This window comes from Dermacentor andersoni, chromosome 6 (genome assembly GCF_023375885.2).
Source record: "Dermacentor andersoni chromosome 6, qqDerAnde1_hic_scaffold, whole genome shotgun sequence".
NCBI classification, from domain to species: domain Eukaryota; kingdom Metazoa; phylum Arthropoda; class Arachnida; order Ixodida; family Ixodidae; genus Dermacentor; species Dermacentor andersoni.
In genome coordinates this window covers 58,701,117-58,727,002 of record NC_092819.1, presented here as the reverse complement: position 1 = coordinate 58,727,002, position 25,886 = coordinate 58,701,117, and the positions used below count along the sequence as shown (strand labels likewise).

Sequence of the window (25,886 nt, the reverse complement as noted above, 5' to 3'; positions counted from 1 at the left end):
CGGCGTCTGTGATACGACGGTGCCATCTTTAGCATCACTAGCGCGAGCACTGTCTGTAGCATAAGTATCAAAAAAGAAAGGTGTTTGCAACTTGTAAAAAAAAAGGCGACTTGGAAAACACGAATCCGGTGCTTCAGAGATCCCCTTCCTGCGCCGCAGTTGAACTCAGCTGAGCTCACATCCTCCCCCAGCCCGCAAATGTATCGCGCTGACGCCTAGTGAAGTGGAGTAAGGGTCCTTTGCTCTCAGCAGAATTGATTCTCTTCTTAGGTTAGATAAAGAAACACAACCTAATAAAAGAACACAGAAAGAATCTCTGCTAGGATGCGAGTGTTTCCTCATTCTTTATTTATTTATCCGTCTATCTATTTATTTATTTTTTGTTTAGGTTTTTCCTATCACAGTTCCCTCGCGAACGGCATGCACATTATATATATAAAAAAAATCATGAGCTATTCCACTATGTGAAGGTGAATGACCAGCGAAGCTGTTTAGCATACGACACAGAGGTGAGTGAGTGAGTGAGTGAGTGAGTGAGTGAGTGAGTGAGTGAGTGAGTGAGTGAGTGAGTGAGTGAGTGAGTGAGTGAGTGAGTGAGTGAGTGAGTGAACAAACCTTTATCTGGTCCAGCAAAACGCGATAATACGCGGTGAGAAAAAATTTTCGACAACCGGTATGGACTGATTTACCGTGATTTTTGTGTACATTCGCGTGGATGACGGGACCGCCGCCCGAGGAGCCGGAGGAAACTAGACGCGCCTGACGATTCGACAGGATCGCCACCACGGGAGAGCGGAAGGAAAGGAAAAGAGATATGCAAGCGCTTGGAACGCCGACAAAGAGAGGACAGTGCGAACGTAGACAGTGCCGACGCGGGTCTGTTCTTAACAGCTAAATATTTGATGCGGGTTGTATTTGGAACCCAGATATCAAGCATATTTTTGAAAGTTGGGGGAGTGCTTGAAGCCTGCTTCATCTTCGCCGCGGGTCGGCCCGGTAATGCAATCTCTTCGGGATCGGCCCACGGTTCTTGGTTTATGGACATCGATCCGCTGGAAAGTAGCCATATACAGCTTCGCTGTAAAAGTGCATTAGAAATGTTCGACACAAAAGCTTTATTGTTCATCTGTATTCTAAGTTTTCTCAGGAGAACCTTAGAACCAGGAACAATAGGTGTGAGACCAGTACTCAAGTGGACCCCTCGACTTATAACTAAGTTTCTTGAGAACTTATTTCGCCAAAGGACAAGCATCGGGTTCTGCACACACTGTTTTCACTCGAGTGATACTGCATGCAGTGGCAAGTTATACAGCTGACGTCATGCAGTCGATAGCTAGCATGGTTATAACGCGAACTCGCCTGTGCCCTGTGCCGCTTTGTGCCTCCCAACTTCAACGCGTACGTCGCGAGCCCTATAGTCTCCACAGTCTCGGCGCTCAGAGTACGCCTCGATACGGTTTTCACTTCACTGTCTCGTTATTACACAAGACACAATAAGTGTCCAGCCATAAGCCTTCCGGGGCATGAGGTATACTTTCGGTGGCTTAAGGGCTATCAACCCGTCAAGTGGCGCCGGCGTCCCGCTTCAAGAATGAGCCTGCTGTCGCATTCATTGTCAGGACGCGTGGCCCGAATGCCTGAAGTTCTTATATAGGAAGGGCTGGCTGAACGCGGAGCGCCGTGGTGTCGGGAACACTCGCGCCGCATGCGTCAAGCTAATGAACTCTCAGGACGGGTTAATCTTGGGATGGACGGGGCGCGGTGGCCATGATAGAAGATCGCACACTAGAAAACGTCCACGGGCATCGTCTGCAACTGCTGAGTATAGTGTGTTCTGATGCAGCGGCAGTTGAATCGGAATTAATTTGCTAACGATGTTCGTAAATGTATAAGCTTGAAGTTCGCCTGTGAGCTACCTGCACGGTCGCAAGTCGGCCTTAATTTATTTCTATAGATATCTTTTCCTCATAATTTTACCCGTGCGCGGCCAAAGAGACACTTTGTAATGTCGTGCTTTATTCATCGCTCGATATAATGCTCCTTTTTTTCATTTTTTCTTGCAGTCATGCGACAGGTAGCTACTGTTTTGGTAATGCGCAATGTGACTGGCCGTTCGCTACTTGCTGACACATCGCGTTCTGAATGCGCATATAGTATATTTCTACAGTATTTGCTTTCGTCTTACCGTCTTCGACCAGCCGTTTCAAGGTATCGTATATGGTTAAATCGTACTTATATAAACTGATCGCCGAGACTGAGAACGTGCCAGTTGCCGTGAAAGCACGTGCCTTCTGTGTTGACGATGCGCCGGCCGGCCCGCAATGCTCAGCGTGTGGAGCCACGAAAGCACAAGAAATGGGAAACCCATACACATTGAAAGGGCGGAGGACCGGCGAACGGGGGACTTACGGGAGAAAACGCGCACATTTCCAGGAAAAAAAAATTGTCTCCGGGGCAACAGCTGCCCACGTGCGGCTTTCTTTCTTTTTTTTTTTGTTCTTTTTGTACCAGGCACGGCGAAGAGCCGAGCGCAGAACGCGCGAGGGCGCGGTATAGCGGGGGTATGAGGCTGAAGCCCGAGGCTTTCTCCTCCCACGGCGTCGTCGGGTTTCCTCTCGCGTACATTGTTTCGACCCTGCGTCCGGGATGCGTCTATTTTAGCGCCAGTCCCCGCGAGCCTGGTTCGTCGGCCTCCAACGTGGAACTCGTGCGTGCGCTATAGCGTGCGTGCGTGGGTTGTGCGTGTTCCGTTTCCATGTGCGTACGCGCGTATTTGTACGCCTGCGCGGGTCTGTGCGCACGGGTGATTATATTCTTGCGCGCTTAAATGTAGTGCGTGTGCGTGCGTGTGTGCGCGATGCAATGCACTCGCATCCCTCCGACGGGAGCCCGTAGTGGTATAGGTGCTCTGGGTGGCCCGATGCACGCGTCAGGCTTGATCTCAAGCTCGCGCGATGTCATATGTACGTCGCCCGGTGGGAAGGCGTGGTGCCATTTCGTTCTCCTCCTTCAGTTCTCCTTTGTTTTTCGCTGGACCTGCTTGAGTACCGGAATTTGTTGCTGGCATCAGTGATATGCCACCGCGGGCCGAGAGAACCCCCGACATGAGCATAGAAACCTAGAATAGTTGTTGGCCTCCAACAATTGTTGCTCTGTGCACCTTACCAAAGTGAATAGTGGAAGAGTGTGTTTATGGTCTGAGAGAGAGAGAGAGAGAGAGAGAAAGAGAGAGAGAGGGCTTGCCACACTGCACGATGCATTGACAGACGGAGGGATAGGTGCAGGGAAGGGTTACATAGATGAAAGGTGAGAAAAAAGCAAGAAAAAAAAAGCAGGAGTTAATACAAGCGGTCACACAGACCGGTGGATCGCAAGAAAGCGCAGTAATGCTCACGATGAGTCCTGTTGATGTTGCGGAATCGTGTCTTCCGACAGGTTCAGCAGAGCAAAAGAGTCACGCTGTCCGCAGAGAGCAATTGTACACCGTGGGCACGTGACACAGAATATGACGGATATAAGTGTTGCCTTGTCACCGCCCTGTGGTGTGGGGTACTTTCGTACTTTCGGCGTGGTGTTGTACTCGCATCTCGTTCCTTGTACGGCCACCGCGTACTCTACCACGTATACCAAGTACTCCCTTGCCTCTGTTTATGTGCTTTTAAGGACCATTGCCACGCCAGTTAAGATTGTTTGGTTTGTTGGTACTCAGGTCACCTGGCTCAACCCACCAATGGGGATAGGCCACCAATTCGGTTGTAGCAGGAAAAAAGAACAAAGAAACTAAAAAGGAATTTTGTGAACTAAATAGAACTTGTTAAAGGGATATAATCGTGTGCGTTAATGCATAGTCGTAGTAAAGCAGCTTAATACACTGAACTATTGTATTGTAAACATTAAGGATTTATTAAAGAACAGATGCTACGAATACCATTAGTCAATTATGATAAAAGCGAGCGAAAGAAAATGTGAAAATTAGCGTGGCAGTTTCTGTTTTGCTTCTATAATTAAATATGGCCTCACACACGCTCTTGTTGCAGCAAGCTAGTACTGACACCCCTAGGGTGAGAGAGAGAGAGGGGAGGGCAGCGCAAACTGGCAAAGGGGACGTACCAGAATTCGTTGCCCTTGAATTCTGTACCTGCGGCTCCAAAAAGGAAATCTTCTATAACTTTATGTTCACTGCAATAATAACAATGAGGGGAATGAGCCAAATCAGACACCTCTTTGAATAAAAAGTAAACTAGTATCGGGCAACGGCCGTCTGGTAAACGAAACTTCAAAATTGCTCAAGGCCTGTATCACATCTGAAGCATGCAATGTTTTGAACTGCTGTTGAGGCCAATTTGCCATTTCTAGAGTCGGCGACCACTGCCGCAAACTATGTACTTGCCAAAGGTCTGCCAACCACTCCGTGTTCACGAGCTCGGTTACAGCAGGTGAGCTTCACCACAACGCACCGGGGACACAAGCAACAGGTTGCCCGGCCTCGCTCGGTTGTAAAAAAACACGTACCTGCCCATTCGAGACTGGGTGACTTGAGAGAGAATTACTAAGAATGACCCGATTGATAGGTCATTTATTCAGGGTTGTCCAGCTAACGTTAGTCAAGCTCTTAAAAAATAAAATATAGAATATACGAGGGCTCAACGAATGGTGTTCTGTCAGCAGTGAAGTACCGCACCAAGACGATTTCTTTTTTCTTTTTCTCATAACTGAACTATCGATAATTAAATGAGGTTAATTAGCGAACTCTAATTACTGAATTGAGGGCGCGAATTCTGATAGAGAACTAATAATTGTGTTTTAAGACACCCGATTCAGTTGTTTTTAGTGTGCTATGTCTTTATTAATTATTTTTTTCCGTGTAGCAAAGAAAACGCGGGAAACATGAAAAATAGTCGCATGATTACGCGTCCGCGCGCCGCGACACCAGCGGTGCCAGGCGTTACTCGGAAGAACTAACGCTGCTCAGTAATGGCCTCCGAGATTTGCACGCGCCGGCTGCGCGAATCTCGAAGGCCATGGCTCGATGCCTGGCTCGGCTGTCGAGTGGCGAGACATCGGCATTGGCGTTGGTCACCGCGAATTGAGAGCTGCGTTTTTATGCGTGAAGCGAGAAGCCGATTGCAGTGCGCAGCGGCATTGAGAAATGGCAATGACATCGAGCAGAGTTGATTCTTCGCAGTTACGCCTGGGACCGCTGGCGCGGATGCCGTAATCATCTGGATATTTTTCATATTTCGCGTCTCTTCTCTACAACGCGAAAAAAAATAAAATAGTTACGCGAGACATAGCACACTGAAAACAACCGAATCGGGTGTTTTCAAACACAGTTATTACTTTTATATCAATATTCGCGCCCTCAATTCAGGGATTAAAGGTTTTGTAAATTAATATAATTGAATTATAGATAGTTCAATTCTGGAAAAAGGAATTCTCCCATTGCGCTACGTCACTGTTGCCAGAATACCATTTTGCGTCCTCGTATATGCTATATTTTTATTTTTAAGAGCGTCGATAACGCTAGCTGGGTCACCCCGTTTAAGAAACTGTGTTCTTCCTTGGTTCTTCTTTGGATGGTTTGGTTATTTTAATTGGTCTTCGGGTGGCGGCCACTACAGAAACCCATTGACGTCGTAGTCGCAGGCGAAGGAAGGCCTACATTAAGCTTTACAGCGTGATACAGCGAAACTATATAGTGCAGTGCAGTGTCATGTAGTGATGACATATGTGGTGTCTTTGTCACATCCACTCCTAAAGTCTTGGTGTTTGTACCGTTATTTCAGTACAGATTGTACATAAAACAAATGAAAAATCGTTTTATTCCGTGCACAAGAGTATCAGTAGCGGTTTAGCCCGTGTTGCCAGATGAATATGCGTTGGCATAACGTCGCGCACCGTCTTCGAGGTCGCGGATCCGCGATCCCACGATTTTAAACCGAGTTCCCTCCAATGCAAAGCGTTTGTTTCAGGAGCTCACTGGACACACGTCCTGCCTCTTCGATGAGCAAAGTGCAGCTGACGGTGGTTGATCGGTTGATCGTATTGCGTGCTGTATATAGGGTGTGGCTGCGGTCAGTATATTCGCCGTATGCTTTGCGGCATGCTCGGCGCGGTCGTAATATTAGTGCGTGCGGTCAGTGCGGACCTTGTTGTAGGCTTTTATACGCCAGCATATGACACGCAGTGGTTATATCGAGAAGAAATGGGCCAGCGTCGACAGTTTAATAACTCGTGTTCTTCTTTTTTTGGAGGGGGGGGGGGACGGGAGGTGGGGGGTGGCGACGGTGGCGTGCCATGACATTGGTGCGCGCTGTTCATCTTGGACGCTCGCTATCGAAACAGCGATCAGAGAGTTGTGATTAAGCGATAAAGTTCCAAACAAGACAAAACTGCGGGAACAACTCTATAAATGACTGGGTCAACGCGAAAAAAAGAGTATCCTGCTAAAAGTAACAAACCTACTGCTAAACATGCATGACAACAGTTGTGGAAACACTGACTCCATACTGTACGCTTGATTTCTTTAAAAATCTACGTTGACCGTATTTTCCAAGCTTAGCAAGAACCACGACGCTTTAGAGTCTTCGGTCAACGTATGTCAGTTGTAAATATTCAATTACAACTCGCCAAGAAGTGCTCCTCTATAGGGCGACATTGGACTCGGTCATGTTCTGAACAGCAATGGTAAAAAAAAAAAAAAAAAAAAAATCTCGCAGTAACTGGACGATAATGTGACTTGTCTCCTGTACCTGACCTACACGTATTACAAGCACGGGATGATGTCGTCACTCGAAACGCAACTGCCTTACTTTTCGTGTTTAGAGTGCCTTTCCCGTTAAAGTTGCTTGCGGAAACTAAAACATGCAGTACGTCTGCGCTCTGAAACCTGGAATATCGTGCCAAGCTTAAAGTTTAACCGGAGACGCGACGTCGTTCTCCGCATTGGCAAAGCAAAATATGAAGTAAAGAAGGGAGCAAATGGAGATGGCTGCTCCAGCCGGCCGTCCACTGACCTGACTGACGGTGGTTTTAAATCCATTGCCAACACGTGTACAAATTGAGCGGTATTAATACGCATGTCCTCAAAATAGATCCTAAGACGTTGTCACATACTCCTTTCTTATGATCTGTTCCTGTGGATAAATATATGTTAGCGTTATTCTAACAAAACGTTGCTCCGACTTTCCCCGGTCTTTTGTTTTTTTTCGTGAGCGATGCACAAATTACTGAAATAATTATTGATTCACCTGTTTATTCCAGTTTCTACGAAACTGAAGCTGGCGAGCAAAATGTACCGCCGCAGCGCCGGTTTAGCAGCCTCGCACAAGCGGTATGCCAGGAGTAGTAAATAACACAAGAAATATTCGCGACACATGCTTACGAATACACACGATTAAGTACAATAACAACGGGGAAACGCATAACATTATAACGGTACTTTCGGTAACACTTGGTCATATTTATTTGTGGGACATTTACGGATTAAGGTAGCTTTAGTATTGTATGTTTAAACGTTGCAAAACAACAGTTAGTTCTGAGTTGGGGCAACGGGAAGGCGTCTAGGATTCTAGCGAAATGAAGCTCATTTTATTTTTTTTTTTTTTACGCGTTCTAGCGTTTAAGGATACTACGAGAATGGATCATCTTTGGCGATTGTATTTTGATGGTAACGCTTTAGAAGCACTCTGCCCTCTCTCTCGCTCTCTCTCTTTGCATATACAAACGCACCATATTGTAATAGCTAACATTCAACGTTTAAATATACTACACGAGTGAATCATCTTTAGCAATTGTCTTTTGATGGAACCGCTTTAGAAGCTCACTGTCCTCTCTCTCTTTTTGCATATACAAGCGCACACATAATAAGATGGAGCATACATCCTATCCACACACGAAGACAGCGAGCTACGGTGCAAGCAAGCACCGCGGGGCGCAAGTTCTCGCCGCACCATGCGTTTGCCTCCCAAATGAAGACGGCCCGACGCAGTGCCCAACTTCCTTCAGGTGCACAACGCGTATAGACTTTCGGCGTGAGCCGACAGCATCGCCTTCCGATGTACACAGCCCGCCCCCGCCTTGGTTGGCTCCAGGACTGCCATCGCGCTGCAGGCGAGCTGCAGTTTACTTTGATCCGCGGAGCAAATCCGATCGAATAAGCTTCTCGCCAGGACTGCAACTGCTGCGAGGCAGTCTCGATTATTAATGACGCTGTCGATAGACTTCACAAAGTAAGCCGTGAGTGAGTGGCGCCGGCGCGTTCGCGAGGCATACGGCCCGAAGAACCGCGCGAGTCGGGTTCCGAGGCCGCGGGGCCTCCGTGAATAAACAAGGCGAAGGGGGAGAGAAGGAGGAGGAGGGGCAGCGAACCGAAGGCAACGCACCACGCAGGCGGCGCCACGAGCGCCGAGCGCGCATCAAAGTTTAACGCGGGAAGCTCGTCATTTATTAAAAAAAGCGAAGCTGAAATTTACGCGAATTTACCCGGTCTTTTTTCGTTCTTTTTTTTTGTTGTTGCTCTCGTAGCTCCTTCCTTCCCTCCGTCCGCAACCAGCATACCGCCACAGAGTCGCTGTAGGCATGCGGCACAGAGTAGGTGGCTTCGGTTTCGGTAGCGCGTTTACACACACACGCCCACGCACACACGCACACGCAAACCTACGCCCACATCGGAGAACGTTTGCTTCAACGCGGCAGGTACGATGCATGCCAGATTCGCACGCGAGCTAAGACGCTCTTGATATTTCTCAAGTAAGCGGCAGGAGGGGAGGGGGGAGGGGGCTAAGATCCAGAGAGAGCTCTCTCTTTTTTTTTTTTTTTTTTTGTCTAGAACCGCGCTTAATAGTAAAGATGGTATACTGAATCGTGACTTCAAACATTGTTAGCTAAGGTGGCCGACCATAGCAAAGAAACACTACGAACGAATACTTAATGTCATTAACTCTTGCCCAGTTTCATATATATCGCGTTGTCTTCGGATGCACATCCAGTCCACAAATACGGAAGAAAGCACCTAAATTTGCATTCAAGAGGCCGTAAGGGCTCAGCATCTCTGCCGAACGAAAAAAAGAAAAGCTTGCTGCATGGAAATGTGGGCATGTTGGTTTTGCGTCTTTAGGTAAGAGGCGTGAAGACGACGACGCACAGATGGGCCGACACACGCAAAGCGGAACACAGGCTAGACACACAAGACCAGTCTTGGTTCTTACTCTTTGCTTCCCTGCATTTCCCTTTTTGCTACTGGCTTCATTTAATCACAAACATGTTCGTTATAGTAAGAACCGGTTCTCACTGACAGGCCTTACTTTCTAAGATCGTTTTAGCTCCTTCGGTTGGAAGGTACCGCCAAACTGCATTCTTGCCCAGGGAGTGGACAAATCGGGTCTTGATAGCAAAAATGTTGCTAGCAAAGGCAACCGAATAACGATTTTGGCCCGCAAGGCACGTATACTCAGAACAGCTCGCGCCGTAGCTAGGTTTGCAAGGACATCAGCGCCAGTAATATTGCGATACCCGTCTTATCAGAACTAACGAAGTCATTGCTGCAATACGAAAAAAGTAAAACGTCACTCACTGACCATCTTGTACGTAGTTCTCTTCTAGAAGAACAGTTAAGACCTCACCAAGATTCTCTTTCCTATCTTTTTTCTGCATTGTTTACTTTGATGAATTTAGGTTCAAGCTAAGTCTGCATCCACCACACGAAAGGCAGACAACTTCGTGCACCAGAATGGTGCACAAACGATAACAGAGACCGGTATCGACCCGTGTCCTTAAAGAAATCAATTAAGGAAACGCAAGCCATTTGATCAATGGAGGAAACTTGAGAGGTGCGCCTTAGGTGCCTCCCCCCATTCCCCCCTTTTTTACGCCTCCTTATTCGATTGGAGGCCTCTACAGCAACGCATATGTTTTCCGTGTCTTTTCGCCGTCATGGGGGCACTCCTCTGCATGGCACTTTGTAAAACAATTTTATGAATTATTGATAACATTGACGGTCGCAACTGCGAATCGTTGTGGCGAGTCGGTAGGGATGAAATGCCATAAATCTGCCCGCGAAAACTTAACAGTCCGTCCAAACACACCCTGCTTCCCGTGCCTTTCCCCGGCTCCCTTTCCCCCACACGTGCAAACGTAACGTTAAAAAAACTTTACCATTCGGGATTCTGCACTTTGGGGTCGGACTCGTCCAAGTTTACACAGCTGCGGGGAAAGCGAAGCTTTTCTCCAAGCAAACCCAGAGATAAAAGGGTCTCTCTCTCCCGCGAGGAGAATATCACGTTGCACGTTCGATCCTACCGAACGAACCTCTCCCGCGCTTCTGTCCCTAGCTGAGTGTCCGTCTCCTCCCAGCGCTGAGCGCGATCGTACGCGCGCGCAACCGCGCGCATGTGCTCGCATAACGGCTCTTTGTAGCTGACAAGCCGATGCCGATGCCTCGTCGCCCCTTCGCATGCCTCCCTCGCTCTCTATCTCCCCAGGGGTGCTCTCGCTCTCTCTTTCTTCTTGGCTTCGAGCGGCGGATAATCCGCTGGGCGAGCGAGCGGCCTACCCTCGAGCCGGCGTGGTTGCGCTCCCCGGGAGAGAGCGGGAAAACAGCGCCCTCCTCTCGCCTCGCGGCGACCCGGAGAGGCCCGCTCGTCGGCAAAATATTCCCAACCAAGGGCAGGCCGACCCCACTGCCCAGCCGGAGGGGAGCACGGCCAAAGAAGGGCCGCCGCGTCGCGCCGCGCCGCGCCGCGCCGGATGAAACGACTTTCCTCTTCCCAGATTATCCTTCTCGTTCTTCTCGATTTCTTCTTTTCTACGCCTCTCCTGTACTTTGTCTTTCTCAATTCTTCTTGCCCGGGCTCTCCCCTTCCTGTCTTTCGCGACCTGCTCTTTCTCCGTTCCGCGAGCGAGCGGCCTCTTCAGCGTCAGCTTTTTCGTCCACAAGTGCTCTTTCTGTCGCTCCTTCGCCAGCGCTCCTTCTCCGTGACGCTCTCACGCTCGCTCTCCCCAGCGGCTCTCGACGGTGGATTCTTTTCCGTCCCATGCGTGCGTGTGCGTGTGTTTGTGTGTGCGCGGTTGCTGCCTGCTGCTAGCCGCTCCAGCTGGCGTTTCCCCTTCTGTCGCCTTTGGTTGCTGTCCCGGTCTTTCTTTCTGTCTTTCTTTGCGCCGGCTTTTCTTTTTCGTTCTTTCTCCGAGGTCGGACTGTTTGGGTGGACGCGACAGTCGGCTTCTGCAACTGCCTCTGTCTCTCTTTCTCTCGGCCTCTCTCTCTTATTCTAATTTGTAGGTAGGTACCTGTAGTGCGCCGCTTCGTCTTACCGGTGTTCTTTTCTTCTCTTTCCCACCTGCTTTGCATTCAGTTTGCTCTACTGTTCTTAACTTCAACGCCGCTTCTTCCTGCTGCACTGCAGTGAAATCGTCGCCCCGACCCTCTCTCCCCGCTGTCCTCGCGCCCGCTTTGTTTTTTATTGGGCCTCCCGCGTAACCTGTAGCTGGGAACAGTTCATTGCTACTTTTGTGCCAACATCTCATCTCGCCTGGGTCTTCCACTGCACCTGAGATCGCGCTGGTGGTTATTTAAACCCTTTGAGTTCTGTTCTCTCTGTATCTTTCTATATGAAATACTCAAATTCTTGGAAACTACTTGTCTGGACGGACAATTAAATCTATTTTTCTTGATGATCAGTACTAAATTTTGTTGCGCTCCCTTGCTAACTTATGCGACGGCGCAACAGAAAGTTCGACCACTAAAAACTTCCACTGTTAGCGCGTTGCAGCTCTAACCGCTGGGGTTTCTGAGCAACGAAAGTTCCACGGGCTGATAAGCATTGCCTAACTACTAATCGCGCGCCTCCAGCAACAGTGTGGACCTTGTTTAAAACCCTACAAAATTAATGCGAGCGAGCCATTCGAAACTCTATAAGCTCCTTTCAACGACCAGAGAGCGCCACGACTTTTCCATTTGTCAGCCCAGCGTCTCCGACACCGGTCGTTAGGGATGCTAAGATATTAGGATGCCATTCCACACGACGACGACTCAGACATCAACGCTATAACAATGAGACGATCTTCTCACTGTTAAGCACCGCGTTTTGCCGAGCTCGACTTCACGAATGTTGTTCCTCTGATATCCATCGGAAACATGCCTAGTGACATGCGGAGCATGCATGCGTGGATATTTTAGCATCTCGGACACTATTGCCTCGTGATAAGCGATCGGGAGTGTATCGGCGAACGTGCAACGCGTGGTTTCTGTATATTGCTTTCAACAATCGCTAGGCTGTGTTGTGGCGCTGCTGTCAGCGCCAAGGTGCCAATGTACCACTGCTGACCAAATAAAACAGACTTCATGAAGACCCAAGACAGTGCACAGGCTTTTACAGACTGGCCCGATCATGGTGCTCCCATACGACGTCCGTGACGCCCGCATGCGTGAAGTGTTCGCTTCCTCCCTTATTTTTTCTCTCTTCGTCCCCCTTTCCTCGCATGTATGATGGTAATTTCAGTAGGAATCAACTTTCAAGCGATAAGCAGCGCTCGTCCCATATTCTTTCCTTGTCCTAGTCTGTTTGCGCGCTGCATGCTTAGAATGGAAAATCGGTTGTTTGTTTAATCTCCATGCATTTCAGCACTTTTCCTTATACCTCGTTTTCTTTGAAGCAGGCTCGACATGAGCATTACTGGCACTAATACAGTGTCATAGTCCACCAAGAGCTGGTGCGACGAACCGGCAATACGGCTGTGTCACATCTGTAGTGGTTGCCCTACCCTTTCGACGTGTGACCGGTAACAAGTGCAAGGTTACTCTCCCGCCATGCATCTGTTCCTGCTTTTTCAGTGCACTTTCTTTTTTCACCCATGAAAATTGCAGAAAGAAGAAAGTAAGGAACATTCATGAGGCGTCTAGCTTTTCTTTAGTATTCATTTCAGCTTCGCGGAAAAGGCGGAACCTTAGTGGGATCAGACGATGAGGACGCAATGTATACTATGCAACCTACTTCACTGCAAGGGCTTGATCAATAATCTCGTCCGACACTGCGTATAGATTCAAAACGAGCGCTATACTTCTGACATGACTTCTGGATGTGACAATGGAAGACCTATGGTTGGCATGATTTTTCACGCGAATGCGAGCACCTCACTCCGCGCCACAGTGCCGAAAGTCAGAGCCCCCTTCACAGATTTCGCTCCACTGCAGTGGCACATTTTCGTTATACTTGAAGAATACCCAAGTACACTTTTCTCCTAATGACAACAGGCAAACAGTGACAAATAAAACATAGGTAGCTAGCCATCGGAAAACGCTGTCCCCGGATTAAGACCGATTTTGGCCACCTTCACTTCTCCATCCGAGTTTAAAGTACTTGCTGTGACACTTACCAGCGCTAACAAGACTAACCACAAGACTAAGTACGTCTGAGCACATGCATCCGCGCTTAGTTTGTGCGCGTCTGCGCGTGCCTGTTTACTGGCCGTCCACGAAGAGAGCGCGCTCTGGAGCACGTACGCACGGGTAACACATAAACACACACACGCACACGCGGACGCGCATACGCGCATTGCTGAGCACGCACTACCCCCAGCCTGAAAAGAAAACGCACCTCGGCCCTGAAGTCTTTGAGTGACAGCTCGCGAGGTGAGGGCACCCCCACTCAACCCCCTTTTTCTCCTCTCTCCTTTCGAACAGCTCCAGACACCCTCTCTCCTCCGCGAGCTTTCCAACTGCTACCCACTACCGCGCCGCTCCGCAAACGCACATTTTGGACGCCTCCTTCGGTATGTGTCTCTTGCCTTCTTTCGTTCTCTTTCGCCTCGGGATCACCGCTCCGCGTGTCGTGTTTCTCTCGGGCTGCATCTTTTGTTTTCTTTTTCTCCGCTCATCTCTCGCTCTCTCGCCTTTATTCGTTATTATTCCTTTCTCCTCTTCCTCATCCCGCACCGCTGCAGCGACTGATGCCGGTTCCCTCGTTCCTCCGTTCCTTCCTTCACCGCGGCTTCTCTCAGGGAGCCTCCACTCATTTCTTTCTTTTTTCTCCGAGGATTGCCTCCCTCCACCATATCTCGCGGCCCCTTTCTCGCCGTCCCGTCTCCTTTGCTTCGACGTCTCCTGCTTTCCTTTACGCCCCCCAACCTACCCCTCCGTTCGACGTCTCAGGCTGCTCCTTTTGTCTTTCGCCCGTTCCCCTCACGCCCTCTTCCCTCATCCGCTTCGCTCGCCCCTAGAGGGAACGCCGCTCTGTGACGCATTTCTCTCTTTGTTTTCCTTTTCCCCACGCATCTCCTCGTTCTTTTCTTTCTTTATTTTCCCCTCCCTCTTTCTCTTTCTTTTTTATCTCGACGTGTTTGCAGTTTCGTGGCGCCCGCCCTTTCTCGGCGTCCGTAATCCCCAGTGGGGCTCTCCGGGTCTGTCCCATTTCGTTTCTCTCTCTCTCTTTCTATTTTTCCCCGTCGTCGTCTTCCTTTTGATCCTTTCTGTAGTGTCTGCGTTTCATCATCGCTCCACGTCCGAATTCGTTCGCTTCTTCTCGCCTGATTCGTTCCACTTTCTGGTCCCCTCCTCCCATCTCCACCTTCTCTTCCCGGTCTTCCCGATCTTCCTTTATTTGATATTCTTCTGGACGTTGCTTTGTCTGTGCTTGCGCAGCAGCCGAGCTACGGGCAAGTTTCTCCTTTCATGAGCAGCCAGCATTTGTTTCTTGCTCGTTTGCGTGTTTTTGTCTGGCGGCGATTTTTGTTTTAGACCTCGTCTTTCTGTCCAAGCCTCGGGTCTATTTCGTGTGCGATATTACGGGCTGCCTTTTATGTGTATGTGCGTGCGTTTTTCACCTGCCTAGACTTTTGTATCGCATGTGCTCGCTCAAGACCATCTCCCTTTTTTTCCCCTCCCTTCCCCTGGAGAGTCATGTGACGTTAGGTCTATCTTACATCATCCTAGTTTTCGACCCAAGTGGGTCTGGGTTCCAGAAGGGACGTGCTTCTTCGTGGAAGTCTGCCGCCGTCAGCCGTACGCAAAACTCGATCCGAGAGAGCATAAATTACCAAGCTATCAGGGCGAGTTTGCGTCAAACCAAGCGTACAGCCTCCCGGACCGCGCTAATTCGATTTATTTGAGGAATCAGCGTTTTTCTTTTTTTTCCCGCATGGTAAGTTGTTTTTAAGCTCGAACCATCTTCTTTTGTTTAGTATCGCTGACTCCACGCGTGTGCCAAGCTATTAAGTGCTACATGTTTGATCAGCCCTATTTGGGTTTCAGGCCCGTCGTGCGTCGATGCGGCAGTACAGGTAGATTACGCGTGAACCTGACAGTTATAGACAAATGTAACCGGTTTCACCGACGATGATTTTTCATAATTAACGATATGGAAATCTAGATATGAAAAGTTTTCCTGAACAATATTCATATAGCAGCCGGGAAAATAATGCAACAATTGCAAATTAACTTGATAAACCATAACAAAATTACACAAAATGCAAGACGCCTATGGCCATGCTTTGTTTAGGCATGTTTTTCGTTAAACCAACCAAATGAAAGTATATTTCGCGGACTCCAAATAACTTACGAACTTAAGGTTTCACACCACGGGATTGCAGCAGCGACTTAGTGAGAGAAGTGGCCAATGACGATGCAGAGGCCTGACCTCATGGAATAGAGAGTGATGTTATACTCTCGCAGGATGCTAAACTACACCTTGAGTCGTCGCGTATTTATGTGGTTGTCGCGCTACCCGAAGTGTTCCTTGCTTACATAGTGAAGTAGCTACTACATTTGATAGATAGATAGATAGATAGATAGATAGATAGATAGATAGATAGATAGATAGATAGATAGATAGATAGATAGATAGATAGATAGATAGATAGATAGATAGATAGATAGATAGATAGATAGATAGATAGATAGATAGATAGATAGATAGATAGATAGATAGATAGATAGAAGAGAAGAGAGAGAGAGAGCGCGCGAGAGAGAGAACACTTTTTTCTGAAACGGCAGGGGGATCAGCCTCAACTACTACGGCCATCCCGAAGTTTTGTATCCGCCATTCAAAATGTATGGTCTTAACACGTCATCCTTTTCGCTGTATGTTATTTTGCTCTGTATATTTTCGCCTGTTAACCCCCTCCTGCTATAGCGCTTATTGGGCTGTAGTATACACAAATAAATAAATAAATAAATAAATAAATAAATAAATAAATAAATAAATAAATAAATAAATAAATAAATAAATAAACCTGTTCTGAGCGAGAAGTGAGGAAAGGCAGGAAGGTTATAACCAGATGCACGTCCTGTTTGCTACCCTGCACTGGAGAAAGGGGATATAAGGACGGAATGAGAGAAGGGGGACGAGAAAGGACCTGGCCTGTTAAGTGCGAGAGAGGCGGTACGGCAAACCAAAGGAGAGATGAAGTTGAAGGGAAAGGTATACGAGTATATATATAGTCCCAGTTGAAAAAGGCAACAGAAATTTCTGTCGCCACTACAGAAATTTCTGTCGTGCGACAGTAGTTCCCGACGTTTCTGTAGTTGCGACCTACATTTCTCACGTATACGACAGAAATTCTGACGTCGCAACAGAAACATTCTGTCGCGAAGACCAAGCGTTTTGAAGTCGCAACAGAAAAGTTCTGTCACGACAACAAGAGTTCTGAAGTCGCAACAACAACTTTCTAGCGCGGCAGCGATTTTGACGTCGCAATAGGAACTCTCTGTCACGACGACAGACACTTTCTGTCGTTGCGATAGAAATGTGCCACTTTCTATCGCAACAAGTTCTGACGTCGCCTATACAGAAGCGCTTTCCGTGGCGACGCTTTAAAATTGTATGTCAGTTTCACATCGGTGGTGTACATTGTACTTCTATCTTGAGCAGTATTCTATGGTGAGTTCTCTGAATCCGGCAATGCTGATAGCACCACAGCAGTATTAAAGTCGACGTGGCCAATAGTCTTAATTATGCCGTGAAGACGAGGCACCAGCAATGCCTTACCGGCCTCCTCAAAATCGGCCGCGGATCAAAATCATAGCATCTGCGGGAACGGCTGCGTATCCATTTTGTTTTGTTTGGTATAGATGCGGCACACAGGCCTGTGGACTTACACGTGCCGTTACGTTGACACATCAGTTAATTTCCCAAAAATATTGCATAAGCTTTTGCGAAGCGAAAAAGAAGTTTTGGGTTGTTCCACAAAGTTGCGTGAAAAGCTGTCTCGCTCGGGTGTCAGTATTCTGGCACAGCGCTGCCGTGAGAAACCTGTATGCTGTCTAAATGAAAACTCACCCACGAATGTTTATGTAGCTGTTTTGCACTGAACAAATGAATTATATGCGCGCTGAAAAGTGTAAAGGGCGAGAGACAGCTGTAGAAATTAGCAGTAACAACCTTAACAGTGTCTCCGGTCACCGTTGTCTGTTTCTGAATTTCTGAACTGATATAGACATTGCAAAGAAAAATCGGTGTTCCACCACTACACGATGTGCTTGTCGATGGTAACAGCACTTTTGCTCTTCTAGAGAGGCACAAGTTGACGCGGCGGAGTTGAAGCGCACCTTTTCTCTCAACATACAGATGTGAACATCAACGCAGGCAGAGATTCTTACTACCCGCCGTGGTTGCTCAGTGGCTATGGTATTAGGCTGCTGAGCACGAGGTCGCGGGATCGAATCCCGGCCACGGCGGCCGCATTTCGATGGGGGCGAAATGCGAAAACACCCGTGTACTTAGATTTAGGTGCACGTTAAAGAACCCCAGGTGGTCAAAATTTCCGGAGTCCCCCACTACGGCGTGCCTCATAATCAGAAAGTGGTTTTGGCACGTAAAAACCCATAAAAAAAAAAGAGATTCTTACTGTTGACATGGCCAAAATGTGCACTTTCAGTCACATTCGGCGCGGTGCAGTCATTATTTAACCCTTTTGAGGACCTCTCCTGGGCCTCCACGGTTTGACATACGGTAAATCGGTACAGGGAGCATAGGGTCAATTGGGCCCTTATACAGTTTTTTTCCTGGTAATGTTGGCGATATACTGCATTGAAAACCGCACATGGAACATTCTGTACGCAAACACGACTTCTCGTACATAACCTTTAACGGCACCATGCATCGCTTCACACGAGCATGCGACAAATCCTGGAAGGTGACGACATAAAAGCACTTGCATGAGTGTGCGATAGGAACCCGCCATTCTGATCGCGAAAGTACATAAAGCGCGACACAACTTGTTTCACAAATAAATGTGCCAACCCAGGCCCCCCTTTTTTACGGGCAAGGACAAGTTTGTGCGGCTGGTTCTTTCCCAAGTCGACGCCCATATGAAAACGACGAAGACACGGTGGATTTTTTGGGATGTTGATCCGCGAAGCACGCAGCACATTCACGACATACCATATCTTGGAGGTATGAAATAGGTTACAGGCTGTGGCACGCGAGAACATTGACAGCTGTCGCTCTTGCCATGCGTTAGCCTTTGCCTTTGCTCTCGCCACTTGTTCATTCCAGTATACGGCTCAGGGTCGCGATAAGAATCGAGAGTCACGCCTAGATACGTTGTTGCAGTGGTTGACCACCGAAGTCGTCTGGCGCTTCATCCCAGTAACCATGCCAAAACCCCAAACACTTCTCCCAGTTTATTTGCACACCGGTGCATGTGCAGAAGGTTTTAACAACCGTCACGGCCTCACAAATTCTATCTCTATTTGAACAGAATGTGGCGTTCTCATCGACATACGCTAATGTTTTCACATGTGTTGGCTGCAACCTCCCATAAAAACAACTTATTTCTTTAAACTACAGACTAATACATTATCAGTTAAACAATGGATGCATAACAATAGTATTTTTGTCCAGTGGTCTATTAACGGCTTCTTATGCAAGAAATCTGAAACGATAGAGCACGCGTTTCTAAATTGCTGGGATCCCATCTTTTTCTGGGATGTGCTACAAAGGACGTTAAAGAAAGAGTTACCTTTAGATCCACATGGAATAAGATTCTTACCGGTAGTAATAGAGGGTTTTCCGTATGTCGCTATAATGCTCCTGGACCTTCACAGTTTGTGGAAAGCTAGAACGCAGTTGAACAACGCCGATGCCAATTTGCGACCTACACACGATCACTTCATTGAAACTGTAGTACGGTTCAGGGATGTCTATCGGGCACTCCCTGAACAGCCAACATAGACTGACATGCTAGATCAACTGGCAGCATAGGAAAAAATTTAATATGTCGTGCCAGCAAAATCCTTGTTGACATGTTTTATCGTTTTTGTATTGTTTGTGTACAATGTCACAAGCTGGCACTAAAGAAAAAAGAATCAGCGTGGTGCAGTTGTAAGGTACTGGGTTCGGAGGTCGCAAATTCGAATCCTTGGCGGAAAAGTTATATTTTTCTTACTTATCACTTTTTACTTCTTTGCACTAACAAATTTACAGAGCCATAAACAGGTCTGTGTCAATTTTTAATTAAATATTGATCAAGAGCTACAGAACGTCCGAGTACAGGACGTCACACTGCAGACAACAGAACGTCAGAAACAGAAGGTCACAAAACACGAAAGACTGAAATCTCCTCTTGTGTTTTTCAACAGGGGCAGTATCTATCAATAGTAGTTTTATTAGTAGTAGCAGTATAGCAGAAGTATTAGTAGTAATAGCCGTAATAGTAGTACAAGAAGGAGGAGGAGGAGAATATTGTGTTTTTCAGACTCCCGCAATAGTGGATATGAACCGTATGCGGCTCATACCCACTATGCACATGGGACTGCTGTCGATAGTAAAAAAAAAAAAAGAACGCTGTAGATTCTTTTATGTTTTTGGCTATCAACAGCAGTCTCTGGTGGGTCATCTTCGTTTCTATATTCAACGACATCAGGCGCTACGAGATCTCGCGAAGAATGAAACCGACGGAAAAAGGCGAACAGGTGGCTTGTTCGGCGTGCATATATATATATATATATATATATATATATATATATATATATATATATATATATATATATATATATATATATATATATATACAAGCAAGCTAGCTATAGCGTGTGGCGCGGTATCGTTGAGAACGAGTCCATGAACAAGGAACCCAGCGATGATGAAGGCAGCAAGAACACGCGTAGTGCCGGCGTGTGACAGCGTCGTTGTCGTAGTCGTCGCGTAAGTGGCTTCGACGTTTCGCATTGCCAGCGGAGCGTGGCCCGCGCGACCGAGCTGGCCGCGGCGCTGAAGGCAGCAACAACTCTCGCGTGCGCAGCGCCGATTCTGGCCGAGTCGCCGGGCGACGGGACTCGTCCGCGAGGCAAAACCGTTAGCCTGAAATATTAATCGGCGCGAGCTCGGGGACGTCCCACGTGATCCATCGAAGTGTACGCTCCTTCGCGCCGTGGCACGCACCGGTCGGTCCCTCCCCCCCCCCCCCTCCCTACACCGGTTGGGGGGGGGGGGGGGCGCCGCGACGACCGAAGCACGCGACGCGCAGAAGCGATGTCACGCGAGTTACATGTATACGAGTCAGTCATCGTTAAAAAACGCGTGGAGACGTGAAAAATGTATCTCACCGCTTCCTGCCCTTCCTCGCTTTTCTCTTCTTCCTTGTTTTTTTTTTCTTTTCGCTCGCATTGAATAAATAAATTTGCGCGTCGTGAAACTGTAAGTAAATTTCCTGCCGACAATCCACATTTTATTGTACTTTCAAGCTCCTCCGAATAACTGTGACGGTGCATCTATGCATACAAGCAACGCTCACTGTTGCAAGCCCACTGTTGCAACTCTCAGTCTAGGAGTGTCGATTTACTTTGCGGATTACGGAGTGTGCAGAGTTGTACTTTGATTGTCCTATTTTTTTTTTTTTCATTTCTATCTAGTTTTTTATGTCGGGTATTCCAGTCTGGCGTGCTGCGCAGTCTTTTTCGTAAGTTCATTCTAGCATGGATCCGTGGTCAGTTGGGATGCTCGCATCGAAAGGGATATTGCAAAGTTGGAAAACATTCAGGGGAAAGCTGTAAGATTTATTTTCGGCAAGCATAAAACGTATAATTCGTCATCTTCACTCGTGCAACAACGTGGTACTTCCACATTGCAGGCCCGTCTAAAAGTTGCTCGCGTAGCTTTTTTGTGCAAGATTTTTCAAGGAACGTAAACGTTATTCTGCCTGATTATGTTAAACCATCCGTAATAACGAGAACAATGCGATTTCACGGACAGTTATTAGCTCCTACAGTTGCACCCATTGAAGGGCTTATTCACAAAATTCCAATCAGCAACAATTCCCCAGGACTGTTGACAACTGCACTTTTTTGCCAGCTGAAGTGTTTGACTGAGGAAATCTTGTCAGGGATAGAAACCCTTCTGTTGTAGGTCTGTTTCAATATTTACTCTTTCTTTTTGTATTTTTGTGCGGCTACTTCTTATGCTCGACTTTGTTGCAGATGTTGATGTATTTGTTTAATTCTACTGTAGATTGCTTATTTTTGATGTTTGCAGACTTGGTACGTTGGGCTTGCTTAAATTTTTAAGCTCATTATTGCATTCAGTTGGCACATTTTTAGACAAACCTGCTCTCGTGTTGTGTATAGACCCTCCAGCTTGGGCCAGATCTATGGCTCGCAGTATTTGTAAATTAAGTAAGTGAATTACTATGTAGCCACTGGCAAAGGATCCGGAAAACACAGAATCTGTCAAGCACAACGCAACACGCAGAACGAGCTGGCACCAAACCGTATACGTATAGAGGCGCTATGTGCGCGAAGATCTCGGGGGATTGAAGTGCGCATGCGCCGAACGTAGATAGCTCCGTCGCGCCTCACGTACGTGAAGAAGGGCTCTGCGAGCTGCTCGCGCGAGATCTCGAAACAGCTGAGAGCCGTTCAAAGATGACATCCGACCATGCCCGACGGCGCGTCTGGGGCTGCGCGTTTGCGCTTTCCGAAGTCGGACGAACTCGACTTAACTTCGCGAAGTGCGAGACTTGGATCCGTTTGACACGACTACTGGATGAAATGGGTTGGATCGCAGACATTGTCAGCTCCTGACTGGAAGCTTACCATTATCATTGAAAAGGAAGGTGTACAATCAGTGCATTTTACCAGTGCTGACATATGGGGCAGAGACTTGGAGACTGACAAAGAAGCTTGAGAACAAGTTAAGGACCGCGCAAAGAGTGATGGAACGAAGAGTGTTAGGCATAACGTTAAGAGACAGAAAGAGAGCGGTTTGGATCAGACAGAAAACGGGTATAGACGATATTCTAATTAACATCAAGAGAAAAAAATTTAGCTGGGCAGGTCATGTAATGAATGCTCCGGTTAGATAACCGTTGGACCATTAGGGTTACAGAATGGATACCAAGAGAAGGGAAACGCAGTTGAGGGCGGCAGAAGACTAGGTGGAGCGATGAAATTAGGAAATTCGCGGGCGCTAGTTGGAATCGGTTGGCTCAGGACAGGGGTAATTGGAGATCGCAGGGGGAGGCCTTCCTCCTGCAGTGGACATAAAACAGGGTGCTACTGCTGCTGCTGCTGCTGCTGCTGCTGATGATGATAATGATGATGCTGATGACTGGAAGAGGGCGCCAGTGTACATGCGGAAGCAACTACCTAAACGTGTGCGAGGCCGACACCCACAGATTGTTGCATATATACGCAAAACTATATGCGTCCCATGCATGAGGCACGTAGCGCGCGTAGAACTCTCACGTTTGCTTGTGCAGAGCTTCTCCGTACGCGTAATTAAAATTGTCTGCAATGCGGCCGCGTTAAACCGTGCTCGGCAGACTGGGGAACGAGCGGGCTGGCAACAGCGGGTGCGGACCGCGGGGCTGACGCAAAGAGCGGCGGCCCAACAGCCAGCCCAATTGCCACACGCCGCACTTGCGCATTTATTCGGCTTGGTGCACGGATTCAGAGAGGCAGAGAGTGCCTGACTGTCGGAAAGGCGTTCGCCATCCGTAGGATTGCAAGGCATATCACTGTGGGGGTCTTCACCTCCAAGCGATGTCATTTACGTTAACGTGATACAGAAGTTAGCGGTTTCCCGGAAATGCGCCCTGCGGTGGTGCTCGACTGTTTATACCGACGAGGGTTCCGAAGTCTGAACACGAAGACCCTGTGTGCGGTCACTTGTTATGAGAGCGAACAACAACACCGGCACAATTGCTGTTCCAATGCTGCGGACGAAGGTGGGAGCTATCTGTTACCTATACCAGAAACAACGATTGTCGTGGTCGTGCCGTGGGAGAGATCGCCGCTAAGTGTGAGACTAATGAACAAGTTCTGGGAAAGACTGTACCCAAGCTCAAGACCAATAAACTGCTGTTGGGAAAGACTACTGCCAGATTCTGGACCAATGGACAATTTCTGGGGAAGGATAACTGTCGGTTGGTTGGACATTACTGTGCACCGTAGTACGAAATGATATTTAAAGAAAGGATCCAAGTTTTGTGGACACAAGGAGAACGAAGATCTGGCCAATTTCCACTGCCTGTCTGTAAATATCTTCTAAACGTAGCACAACACAACCAGGTTGCGAATAGGATTCTCGGAGCGTAAACTGAATTACGTGTAAGACCGCCTAATAACAGTCACATCAAGCTTCACGAATTTAACTGTCTCTATAATATGTAAATTAAAGAAATGACAAAAAACAATTCTGATTTTTGCACCAAATTGTTCGTTCCTCAATCAAGCAACCATAGCGACATTACAATCCGCATTTGGCAGAGCACGTTGTACTCTGTTACGTCACAAGTAGGAGGCGGCGTTAGGGTTGACGCCACCAGCTGGCAGTGGCACGGCACGCTACCTGTCTTTGTGACGTCAGAAGCTGGTGGAGACACGGTGGGACCCGTTGGCTCTGACGTCACTCTGCGGCGGTGGCATGCCTAAATATCGCGAATAATTTTTTAGGCGAAACACTTCTGCAGGCTGGCTCCTTCATTCGCATCTCCTCCCTCATAACTCCATTAGTCTGCAATAACCTGAGTCGTGCATCTCTAGTAACTGTACAGGGTGTGTATATATACCGCACATTAGACTGATCACTAACATTCACTGTAGTTTTGCCATCGTCACCTCATTTCTCCCTTTTCGTTTCCCTGTCTCTCAGTATCCCTTAATTCTAGTTGTGGAGCAGCAGGCCAGAGACAAGCTTCTCAGGCCGACTTGCCCAACTTTTCCTATCATTAAATTTTTCTCTCCGTCTCTTCTCTTCTTCGGGCACCATTCAAATTTAACACCGCCACGCTGCCACCTCATCATTTGGAGAGTTCCCAATAGCATAGCGAGTTCCAAGCGATGCAGCCACTTTACTACATAGCCAGTAAAAAATAAGATAAATGAGAATACTACACGCGTAAACGTCGAGATTCCTAAATTTACTGCGCAGATGCACGGGCGCTGAGAAATGGTGGCAATTTCATGCTAGAAATCGCAGCGCGCGCCGCGCACCAGGAGAGGCAATCTTCATGTACAAACAAGCCGGATGGACGCTACTGCCAGTCGCAAACGCAAAGTGCATTCGTATGTATGTATAAACCATCCGCGGCCCCTTCTTGCCTTGCGCTTGCCAACGCGTGCTGTATGCGCTATTCATTTCGCGGGGTCGCGCCCGGCGTAAGCGTTTCGGGACGCCGAATGGCCCCGAGCGCGCGCGCGCCCGTCTTCAAACCCGGCGACCCCGTGAGGGCAGCAGAATGAGATTCGGGACCGGAATGCGGAAACTAATTGTAAATAATTCTGCGCAATAATAAAGGTCTCGACCAGAGAGAGAATAAAAGCAAGAAGCGGTGGCGAATGTTTCTTCGACCCTGCAGTGGTATAGAAGCTCGGCGCGCCCGAACAGAAAGAGAACCGTGGTGGGTTGCGGGTCGCGGGGAAGGTGGGGCCAGCGGGAGGTAATGTAAGGCAAAGAAAAGCAAGAGCGAGCGTAACAGCAAAAGGGCACGCGAAGAAGAGTTGAATCGGGGAAAGAAATGTAGAAACCTGGAATGCCGGGTCGGGAATAACTTGTGTGCGGGAAAGAGAGCGGGACACGGGGAAAGGAACTATCGGACGAAGAAAGAAAAAAAAAGCGACGATGTACTAGGGCACAGTAAAAGCAAGAAAAACTTTGAAAATGACGAGAACATAATAGGGAAGAGAGGAATGAACAGCGGGGAAAGGAGGGACGAATGTACTACACGGCGAAGTCCCAGGCGGAGTATAGCCAATGCAAGAACTAATCAAAACGTGCGCACAACTTCTTTCAAGATAAGAGTGCGGGAGGGGGAGGGCGAAGGGGTAGGGGAGAACGGCGCTAAGAGGAAACAGATCATGGACTTGCCAGTGAGGTGTTTGCGTATGCTTGTATCTCCCTTTTTTCCCTCTCTCTCTGTTTGTGCATGTGTATGTTTACGTATGTCTGTGTACATATACTATATGTATGCGCTTTGCATTTGTGTGGGCATGATTACATGATTACGTGATGTGTGCGCATGATTATAGCGCGTGCATGTTGTCCCGTCGGAACGCCGCGCCTGTGCGGTCGTCAAGGAAAAGAGTTTGATAAACCATAGCCTCAAGGATCGGGCGGCGCGCCTTGCGCGCTTCACGATCTCTGAGGCTATGGGTAAACTAGGAGGAACATCGAGCCGCGCCTGATCCACGAGTGGTCAGTTCAATGGAGAAAAAAAGTAACACATTTCAGAAGGTCTTCTTTTTATATCATGAGTCGTCGGGAGTTGTGTATGTCTGCCTTTGCAATTTAGAAACACCTCTTAAGGACACACGCGAACAGAAACAACTGTAACCCCTCTTGCGTATTCTGTGATGTTGTGGCCTTTTGTTACCTTGTCTCTTCGCGCATCCATACGTCTATATGACTATTAGTACAACTGCTATTAGACCACACGCGTCAGCGAACTCACCGTTT

At 47.9% G+C, this 25,886-nt stretch overlaps 1 pseudogene; it reads left to right on the top strand.

The window, feature by feature from the left end:
• The first annotated feature begins 861 nt into the window (after positions 1 to 861).
• On the top strand, positions 862 to 1,030 carry LOC126523111 (U2 spliceosomal RNA; annotated as a pseudogene).
• The last annotated feature ends 24,856 nt before the right edge of the window (positions 1,031 to 25,886 follow it).